At 42.1% G+C, this 11,735-nt stretch overlaps 1 pseudogene; it reads right to left on the reverse strand.

The window, feature by feature from the left end:
- Positions 1-924: 924 nt before the first annotated feature.
- LOC119358054 overlaps positions 925-11,735 on the reverse strand; it is a 28,523-nt pseudogene continuing 17,712 nt past the window's right edge.

Below are 11,735 nucleotides of genomic sequence, written 5' to 3' on the forward strand. Positions count from 1 at the left end.
ATTCGAGCCCCTATAGCGAATATTTTTAGTTTCCAACTCGTCGCTTCTTCACACAAGGAGCATTTTTTTCTACTCAAGAAATCAAGTTTTTTTGCATAAATATGTTCACCCAGTAACTCTGTTCTCCAATTGAAGCATCAGGATAGCTTTCCAAGGATGACTCTGCTCTTATTTTTTCAGTTTTGTCTCGGTGGACCATCAGTATAAGGAAGCACAAATATATGATATAGACAAATTTAATAAGACCTCATTATTTTTGTCAAACACCGATATGTAGACAGAAACAAAACTAAATTCTGTGAAATTAAATGCATTATAAGCACTGTAAATATATGTATCCTCAGTTGCCCAACACACAAATTAAGCATAAATGTTGTTCAAATAAGAGACTTCTTTTTACATGTTTGAAGCAGGCTTTTTCTCATGTGGACAAAAACTACCATGAAAAAACAGTTCATTTGAGATTGCATACATTCTGGAGGGACACCAAACACTCTAGAGGAAAGCATTTTCAGTCATTTTTCTTCTCTTAATTTGTTCTTCAGAGCCTAAGATCTGTTGCTCTACTAACACCAGCCTCCATTGACATCGCAGACCTTAGGTAGGGACAATGCTTCACTGCATGATCAGGCTCTTTACAGTAGTTGCATTTCTCAACAGCCATTGCAGCCTTCAACAACTCACATGTTACAACACTGTGATCATCTTCTTTGCAATACGAGCAGATATATGTTTTCTTCTTTGGTCCAGGTTTCCTTTTGGGCTTGGTTTCTTTCTTCTTCTCATCTGTTTTTGCCTTCTTCTTTTGAGCATCTTCTCGTTGCTCAAGTAAAGTCTTTCCTCTCTTAGACTTCTCTGTCGGTCGCCCTTTCTTCGGCACACGTGCTGGGTTTTGAAGCATGGGTACCTCCCCGGTATCGTGTGCTACATGTGTGGTAGCCGCTTGTTGCTGCTGCGTGGGGCAATCTGGTTGCTTCTCCCCTGGATGTTTTGGCTGTTGTTGCTTTGGTTCAAGTGGTGTCTGTTGCTGCTGCATCTGGGGATGTTTTTGCTGATGAGTTGGCCCCCTTTGATGCATTGCTGTTTGCTGGCTTCCCCCTGTGTTGTGCTTTGATGATGATCTGGCTGGTGCTGTTGCGCTTCCTGCTGCTCTGGTAGTTCCCCTCTCCTAGCTGCAAGTATAATGGGCTCAAGCGCATGAGCTGCATCATTTAGTATTTTGCAGGCAACGTCATTGCTACAAGCTTGGGAGGCCAACCATGTGAATTTTCTGCACAACGAGTTGTACTTGAGTGTATTGTTTGAAGGGAGCGCGAAATCAAGAAGATGGCCGCTACCACCTGTTGGTGTTGTTGCTTGTTCTGACCACCTTTCTAGCAAGTAGCGTTGCGGTATAGCTTGGACATTGAGGTGGACCATCATTCTAATGATGTGTGCACATACGATTTCATTCATCTCAAAACAATTGCAGCTGCACTCAAATGTCTCTTCTGCCAGCACAACATTCACTGTAAATATCTTGGGGTCTTCATAGTAATTTGAAAAGAGCTCAAATCTCATTCTTCCAATGTCAGGAGAAGGAACCTGGTTCATCACAAACCCTGTGGAGGCAATCACTTCTGCTTGAAACTTGCCAAACACATTACGGGTGTAGAAACCAACTGCCTGACGCTCAATTCTGTACCATGAGTAAAGCGGGGTTGTGGTTGCTGCTCCAATGAAAGCTTGATTGTCCTCACGGTCTAGCATAGTCTCTTGCAACACCTCATACTGTTGCACAAACCTCCAGACCGAGTCCTGAGGATTAACAAATGTCTTGAAGTAGGAGTTTAGTCCCTCTGACCTCCCCGTAGTGCTTGTAAAGGGGAAAAAACACTTCCAAAAGAATGTTGGAGCCCAGGTTTCACGAGTCTTCCACATGTTGCATAGATGCCTATTATCAACCAAGTCGAAGCAATGTATCATGTGCTGCCAATTCTCTTCAAATTCATCAACCGTGTCAGAATCATTGATGCAAGTGTAGAAAGCTTGCTCAAAAACCTCATCCTTACTCATTATCATGCCCAACTTCTCACGTGCTTTTCATTGGACGTGCCATTTGCAGCATCTATGCACCGTGTTGGTCAGCACTTGACATATGGCAGTTTCCATGGCCTTGTCTTGGTCGGTCATAATGTTTAATGGGTGTTCATTGTTCATCGCAAGCAAAAAATGCTGGAACACCCACTTGAAAGTTTCAATCTGTTCATTTGGCAACAGTGCACAACCCAGCAACACCGTTTGCAAGTGGTTGTTCACTCCAACAATCGGAGCGAAATGTTGTATCAAAGAAGATACAATCTTTGTACTTGGGGCACAATGCCCTTGTCCTCCCATCCACCCAAAAGAGCCTTGTGACAGAGTTGGTCTCCTTGTCAACTGTTTTTGCATAGTAGAATTGAGGGTTCTCAGCTTGTCGCCTCTCAAAGTACTGAATTGTGAAATCCATGTCTCGGAGGTTTAGGTTTTGTCGCAGCTTGGACCGAAAGTTTGAAACATCCCTCTTGACATATGGTAGTATCCTGCGGTCTCCGCCATGCACCCTTCCAAGCATTCCCATGCATGACGAAGTTGAGAAGTTTACATCATGCATAGTCATTATGAGATCCTTATCTTCTTCCGGGATTTTGCGGTGTGAGCGGTAGTAGCGGACAAGCTCCGGCTGTGGCATTAGAGGGTGTGTATGCTCTGCAACAAAATGTGATACAGCCCATTTAATGCCTTTGATCCCAACAATCAGGTGAGCTTTGCAATCATGTCACAGCAGCCGATTCTTTTGACGCTTGCTGCCGACATCCATTTCAAACCAATTCTGTTTGCTAGACGATGCTGCTCCCATTGAGACCCCTTCAGAAGCAGTGCTACTGTCCCCTTTACTTTCTGGCTTCCCTGCATGCACACACTGGAAAACCTTCTTGATAAGTGTTGGAGGACCTCTCTTCTGGCTTTTTTTAGAAGCGCAAATGCGTGTGCCAAAGCCTATCTTGAATGCATATTCATTATAAAATTCCTTGGCATCATCAATAGAGTCAAATTCCATGCCAACATAGGGCATAAGCGGCTGAGATGAAATATCATCATCCTCTTGATCATCATCGTACATTGCAGCGGTTGAGTTGTGCCCGGCATCCGAAGACATCCCTCCATTTGTTGCAACATGTGGTTGTGCATAGCTCTCCTCACCTCCTGTCTCTTCACCAGCAGCCTAAATGTCCGACAAAACTCAATACATCAGGGATTTTAATACTAGTACCATTTTTTGTCTTCTATGCAACAGTATGTAAATGCTAAATTATATCAGTTAGTAATGACCATTTCAACAGAAGAAGGAAGAAGCAAGAAGCAATCATGCACATTTCTTAAGTTCAACACTCCATAGTGGAAACAATAGTTTTTGAATTTTTCAACAACAACAATCTCAATCTACTGAACCACTGTAATCATCTAGGCAATGAAAACTTTTCTGAACTTCTTCATTTTTTACAGAAGGAGTTAAGTCAATGAAACTAAACTTTTCTGAACTTTCGGTTTTTTTATTGCAGCAGCCTACAGTTTCTGTTTCAGTTTTTTTTCAAATGCACACCACTGAAAACATAATAGTACTAGTACTACTGAAACTGAACATTTTTGTTGAAAATTTCTTCTGAAAATTTTTCATCGACAGTATACTGAAGCTGCATTACCAACTGAAGCTCCATTACTAACTGAATCTGCTGCATTACTAACTGAAGCTCCATTAAAATTCTTTTTCACTGAATGTGCTGAAATATGCTGCATTACTAACTGAATCTCATTTACTAACTAAAACTCCATTACTAACTGAAGCTCCATTGCAACAAATAATGGAATCATGTGCACTGGGGGTAAAGGAGCTTACCCAATATGCAGAGGAATTGACGGAATTGACTGTAGCTGCGGATGGTGGTTTTTCTGGGAAGAACACCGGCGGATTTCAGTAGCTGCTCGTCGCGGGTGCTTCGTAGCTCGCCGGAGGTGGATCCGTCCACCTGGATGCAGCAGATCCATGGGAGGTTGGAGCTGAGACGGAGGCGAGCATATCCCTGTAGATATGTTGCGCCATCGGGGTCGATGCAGGGGTCGGGGGAGAAGCGCTGCGATGATTCGGGGCGGCGGTGCACTGCCAGATGTCCTGTGGATGTTCAATTTTGGTGGCGGAGCGGCGCCGGAGGGTGGGGGAGCGATAGCCGTCGCCGCCCGCGATCTGCGGGGGACCAGGCGAGGTGTTGTCTGTTTTCGTCTTTGTTGTGTTGCAGCATGAGCGTCGTTGCAACGATTTGTCGGTGGCAACGACCGCTCCTGGCCCAGTTTCTATCTGGATCGGACGGCAGAGACGCGTCCGATCGGACGGCTATCGAGGCGACTTAAAACTGGCAGATATAAGCCGACTTTTTTGTAGCAGCCGCCCAGGACTATTTCTCCATTAATTAGCACCAGATCTGAAAATCAGTAGAGAAGGAAAGATTCATACCTGAAGAGACTTGCGGCAGATGGATGCCGCTGGAGCTTGGTGGCTAGCTGGTCGACGGTAGATGCTCCAGCTTGCCGGTGGTTCCTGCCCGCCGCCTGGATGGGGTGTCGCTCGGCCGTCTGCCGCCGTCCTCCCTGTCGGTCGGTCTTCAAGGTGGGAGCTGCGCCGTTCTGTGTGAGGAGAGGAGGGGCGGCTGGACATGTCGATTTTGCTTCTTTTCCCCTCCCTCTCTCTATTTGTGCGCGGGTGAGCGAAGCGACCGAGCGAAAAAAGGGAGGGAACAGTTGTCGCCGCGCGCGTCGTTCGTGCCAGGAAGTTTTCCATTAGGTTGGACCTCTTTTTTCTGTTCCTGTGAAACGTGAAGGAAAGGAAGATATCCTGTACAAGAATAGGCTGACATTCCTGTGAACCAAAGGCCTCCAAAGGATTATTTCCTACAAAAAATATCCTATCCTACAAAAATCCTATAAAAATCCTGTGAACCAAAGGAGGCCTAAGTGTGTAGACCCTACGGGCTCGGGAGTCATGCAGACATGGCCGAGACAACTCTCCGGTCAATAACCAACAGTGGGATCTGGATATCCATGTTGGCTCTCACATGCTCCACAACGATCTCATCGGATGAACCATGATGTCAAGGATTCAATCAATCCCGTATACAATTCCCTTTGTCTATCGGTATGATACTTGCCCAAGATTCGATCGTCGGTATCCCGATACCTTGTTCAATCTTGTTACCGGCAAGTCTCTTTACTCGTTCCATAACACATCATCCCATGATCAACTCCTTGGTCACATTGTGCACATTATGATGATGTCCTACCGAGTGGGCCCAGAGATACCTCTCCGTTTACACGGAGTGACAAATCCCAGTCTCGATTCGTGCCAACCCAACAGACACTTTCGGAGATACCCATAGTGCACCTTTATAGCCACCCAGTTATGTTGTGACGTTTGGTACGACCAAAGCATTCCTACGGTATCCGGGAGTTGCACAATCTCATGGTCTAAGAAAATGATACTTGACATTAGAAAAGCTTTTAGCATACGAACTACACGATCTTGTGCTAGGCTTAGGATTGGGTCTTGTCCATCACGTCATTCTCCTAATGATGTGATCCCGTTATCAACGACATCCAATGTCCATGGTCAGGAAACCGTGACCATCCATTGATCAACGAGCTAGTCAACTAGAGGCTTACTAGGGACATGGTGTTGTCTATGTATCCACACATGTATCTGAGTTTCCTATCAATACAATTCTAGCATGGATAATAAACGATTATCATGAACAAGGAAATATAATAATAACTAATTTATTATTGCCTCTAGGGCATATTTCCAACACTATGCACACAGGTGACTAGCGGGTGTCAGTTTCTCCAACTTTAGTTGAACCGAGTGTGGCTACGCCCGGTCCTTGAGAAGGTTAAAACAGCACCAACTTGACAAACTATCATTGTGGTTTTGATGCGTAGGTAAGAACGGTTCTTGCTAAGCCCGTAGCAGCCACGTAAAACTTGCAACAACAAAGTAGAGGACATCTAACTTATTTTTGCAGGGCATGTTGTGATGTGATATGGTCAAGACATGATGCTATATTTTATTGTATGAGATGATCATGTTTTGTAACCGAGTTATCGGCAACTGGCAGGAGCCATATGATTGTCGCTTTATTGTATGCAATGCAATCATCCTGTAATGCTTTACTTTATCACTAAGCGGTAGCGATAGTCGTTGAAGCATAAGATTGGCGAGACGACAATGATGCTACGATGGAGATCAAGGTGTCGCGCCGGTGACAATGGTGATCATGACGGTACTTTGGAGATAGAGATCACACGTACAAGATGATGATAGCCATATCATATCACTTATATTGATTGCATGTGATGTTTATCTTTTATGCATCTTATCTTACTTTGATTGACGGTAGCATTATAAGATGATCTCTCACTAAATTTCAAGATAAAAGTGTTCTCCCTGAGTATGCACCGTTGCCAAAGTTCGTCGTGCCCAGACACCACGTGATGATCGGGTGTGATAAGCTCTACGTCCATCTACAATGGGTGCAAGCCAGTTTTGCACACGCAGAATACTCAGGTTAAACTTGACGAGCCTAGCATATGCAGATATGGCCTCGGAACACTGAGACCGAAAGGTCGAGCGTGAATCATATAGTAGATATGATCAACATATTAATGTTCACCATTGAAAGCTACTCCATTTCACGTGATGAACGATTGTGGTTTAGTTGATTTGGATCACGTGACAACCATATGATTAATTGAGTGGGAATTCTTTCTAGGTGGGAATTCTTAAGTAATATGATTAATTGAACTTAAATTTATCATGAACTTAGTCCTGGTAGTATTAGCATTTCTATGTTGTAGATTAATAGCTCGTGTTTAGCTCCCCTATTTTATTTTTGATATGTTCCAAGAGAAAACTAAGTTGAAAGATGTTAGTAGCAATGATGCGGATTGGATCCGTGATCTGAGGTTTATCCTCATTGCTGCACAGAAGAATTATGTCCTTAATGCACCGCTAGGTGACAGACCTATTGCAGGAGCAGATGCAGACGTCATGAACGTTTGGCTAGCTCAATATGATGACTACTTGATAGTTTAGTGCACCATGCTTAATAGCTTAGAATCGGGACTTCAAAGACGTTTTTAACGTCATGGATCATATGGATGTTCCAGGAGTTGAAGTTAATATTTCAAGCAAATACCTGAGTTGAGAGATATGATGTCTCCAACAAGTTCTATAGCTAAAAGATGGAGGAGAATAGCTCAAGCAGTGAGCATGTGTTCAGATTGTCTGGGTACTACAATCGCTTGAATCAAGTGGGAGTTAATATTCCAGATAAAACAATGATTGACAGAATTCTCTAGTCACCATCACCAAGTTAGTAGAACTTCGTGATGAACTACAGTATGCAAGGGATGATGAAAACGATTCCCGAGCTTTTCATGATGATGAAATCGATGAAGGTAGAAATCAAGAAAGAGCATCAAGTGTTGATGATTAACAAGACCACTAGTTTCAAGAAAAGGGCAAAGGGAAAGAAGGGGAACTTCAAGAAGAACGGTAATCAAGTTGCTGCCCAAGTGAAAAAACCCAAGTCTGGACCTAAGCCTGAAACTGAGTGCTCCTACTACAAAGGGACTGGTCATTGGAAGCAGAACTACCCCAGGTAATTGGCGGATAAGAAGGATGGCAAAGTGAACATAAGTATATTTAATATACATGTTATTGATGTGTACTTTACTAATGTTTATAGCAAGCCCTCAGTATTTGATACTAGTTCAGTTGCTAAGAATAGTAACTCAAAACAGGAGTTGCAGAATGAACAGAGACTAGTTAAGGGTGAAGTGACGATGTGTATTGGAAATGGTTCCAAGATTGATATGTTCATCATCGCACACTCCCTATACTTTCGGGATTAGTGTTAAACCTAAAATAAATGTTATTTAGTGTTTGCGTTGAGCATGAATATGATTGGCTCATGTTTATTGCAATACGGTTATTCATGTAAGTTAGAGAATAATTGTTGTTCTGTTTACATGAATAAAACCTTCTATGGTCATACACCCAATGAAAATGGTTTGTTGGATCTCGATCATGGTGATACACATTTTTATAATATTGAAGCCAAAAGATGCAAAGTTAATAATGATAGTGCAACTTATTTGTGGCACTGCCGTTTAGGTCATATTGTAGAGCGCATGAAGAAAATTCATGCTGATGGGCTTTTGGAATCACTTTATTATGAAGCAGTTGATGCTTGCAAACCGTGCCTCATGGGCAAGATGACTAAGACTCCGTTCTCCGGAACAATGGAGCAAGAAACTGACTTATTGGAAATAATACATACTGATGTATGCAGTCCGATGAATGTTGAGGCTCACGGCGGGTATCGTTATTTTTTGACCTTCACAGATGATTTGAGCAGATATGGGTATATCTACTTGATGAAACATAAGTCTGAAACATTTGAAAAGTTCAAAAAACTTCAGAGTGAAGTGGAAAATCATCGTGACAAGAAAATAAAGTTTCTACAATCTGATCACAGAGACAAATATTTGAGTTACGAGTTTGGTCTTCAATTAAAACAATGTGGAATAGTTTCACAAAATCGTCCCACCTGGAACACCACAGCATAATGGTGTGTCTAAACATCATAACCGTACTATTATTGGATATAGTGCAATCTATGATGTTTCTTACCAATTAACCACTATCGTTTTGGGGTTATGCATTAGAGATAGCTGCATTCACATTAAAAAGGGCACCATCTAAATCCATTGAAACGACATCGTATGAACTGTGGTTTGGCAAGAAACCAAAGTTGTCGTTTCTTAAAGTTTGGGGTTGCGATGCTTATGTGAAAAAGTTTCATCTTGATAAGATCAAACCCAAGTTGGAGAAGTACATCTTCATAGGATACCCAAAGTAACTGTTGGGTACACCTTCCATCACAGATCCGAAGGCAAGATATTTGTTGCTAAGAATGGATCCTTTCTAGAGAAGGAGTTTTTCTCAAAAGAAGTGAGTGGGAGGAAAGTAGAACTTGATGAGGTAACTGTACCTGCTCCCTTATTGGAAAGTAGTTCATCACAGAAATCTGTTCCTGTGACTACTACACCAATTAGTGAGGAAGCTAATGATGATGATCATGTAACTTCAGATCAAGTTACTACCGAACCTCATAGGTAAACCAGAGTGAGATCCGCACCAGAGTGGTACGATAATCCTGTTCTGGAGGTCATGTTACTTCACCATGATGAACCTACGAACTATGAGGAAGCGATGATGAGCCCAGATTCCGCGAAATGGCTTGAGGCCATGAAATCTGAGATGAGATCCATGTATGTGAACAAAGTATGGACTTTGATTAACTTGCCCAATGATTGGCGAGCCATTGAGATTAAGTGGATCTTCAAGAGGAAGACGGACGCTGATAGTAGTGTTACTATTTACAAAGCTAGAATTGTCGCAAAAGGTTTTCGACAAGTTCGAGGTATTGACTACGATGAGAGTTTCTCACTCGTATCTATGCTTAAGTCTGTCCGAATCATGTTAGCTATTGCCGCATTTTATGAAATCTGGCAAATGGATAAACAAAACTGCATTCCTTAATAGGATTTATTAAATAAGAGTTGGTGCAAGCATATCGGAGTTGGAATATATGCTTTGATAAGTTGATCAAAGCATATAGTTTTATACAGACTTGCGGTGAAGCCTGTATTTACAAGGAAGTGAGTGGGAGCACTACAACATTTCTGATAAGTATATGTATGACATATTGTTGATCGGAGATGATGTAGAATTATTCTGCAAAGCATAAAGGAATGTTTGAAAGGAGTTTTTTCAAAGAAAGACCTCGGTGAAGCTGCTTACATATTAAGCATCAAGATCTATAGAGATAGATCAAGATGCTTGATAAGTTTTTCAATGAGTACATACCTTGACAAGATTTTGAAGTAGTTCAAAATGGAACAGTCAAAGAAGGAGTTCTTGCATGTGTTACAAGGTGTGAAGTTGAGTAAGACTCAAAACCCGACCACAGCAGCAGATAGAGAGAGAATGAAAGTCATTCCCTATGCCTCAGCCATAGATTCTATAAAGTATGCCATGCTGTGTACCCGACCTATTGTATACCCTGCCCTGAGTTTGGAAAAGGAGTACAATAGTGATCTAGGAGTAGATCACTGGACATTGGTCAAAATTATCCTTAGTGGAATAAGGGTATGTTTCTCGATTATGGAAGTGACAAAAGGTTCGTCGTAAAGGGTTACGTCGATGCAAATTTTGACACTGATCCAGATGACTCTAAATCTCAATTTGGATACATATTGAAAGTGGGAGCAATTATCTAGAGTAGCTCTGTGCCGAGCATTGTTGACATAGAAATTTACAAAATACTTACGGATCTGAATGTGGCAGACCCGTTGACTAAACTTCTCTCACAAGCAAAACATGATCACACCTCAGTACTCTTTGGGTGATAATCACATAGCGATGTGAACTAGATTATTGACTCTAGTAAACCCTTTGGGTGTTGGTCACATGTCGATGTGAACTATGGGTGTTAATCACATGGTGATGTGAACTATTGGTATTAAATCACATGGCGATGTGAACTAGATTATTGACTCTAGTGCAAGTGGGAGACTGAAGGAAATATGCCCTAGAGGCAATAATAAAGTTATTATTTATTTTCTTATATCATGATAAATGTTTATTATTCATGCTAGAATTGCATTAACCGGAAACATAATACATGTGTGAATACATAGACAAACAGAGTGTCACTAGTATGCCTCTACTTGACTAGCTCGTTGATCAAAGATGGTTATGTTTCCTAACCATAGACATGAGTTCTCATTTGATTAACGGGATCACATCATTAGGAGAATGATGTGATTGACTTGACCCATTCCGTTAGCTTAGCACTTGATCGTTTAGTTTGTTGCTATTGCTTTCTTCATGACTTATACATGTTCCTATGACTATGAGATTATGCAACTCCCGTTTACCAGAGGAACACTTTGTGTGCTACCAAACGTCACAACGTAACTGGGTGATTATAAAGGTGCTCTATAGGTGTCTCCGAAGGTACTTGTTGGGTTGGCGTATTTCAGGATTAGGATTTGTCACTCCGATTGTCGGAGAGGTATCTCTGGGCCCTCTCGGTAATGCACATCACTTAAGCCTTGCAAGCATTGCAACTAATGAGTTAGTTGCGGAATGATGTATTACGGAACGAGTAAAGAGACTTGCCGGTAACGAGATTGAACTAGGCATTGGAATACCGACGATCGAATCTCGGGCAGGTAACATACCAATGACAAAGGGAACAATGTATGTTGTTATGCGGTTTGACCGATAAAGATCTTCATAGAATATGTAGGAACCAATATGAGCATCCAGGTTCCGCTATTGGTTATTTACCGGAGACGTGTCTCTGTCATGTCTACATAGTTCTCAAACCCGTAGGGTCCGCACGCTTAAAGTTCGGTGATGATCGTAATTAGGGTTTTTTGTGTTTTGATGTACCGAAGGTTGTTCGGAGTCCCGGATGTGATCACGGACATGACGAGGAGTCTCGAAATGGTCGAGACATAAAGATTGATATATTGGAAGCCTATATTTGGATATCGGAATCGTTCCGGGTGAAATCGGGATTTTACCGGAGTAC

This window comes from Triticum dicoccoides, chromosome 2A, assembly GCF_002162155.2.
Source record: "Triticum dicoccoides isolate Atlit2015 ecotype Zavitan chromosome 2A, WEW_v2.0, whole genome shotgun sequence".
In the NCBI taxonomy this organism is placed as follows: domain Eukaryota; kingdom Viridiplantae; phylum Streptophyta; class Magnoliopsida; order Poales; family Poaceae; genus Triticum; species Triticum dicoccoides.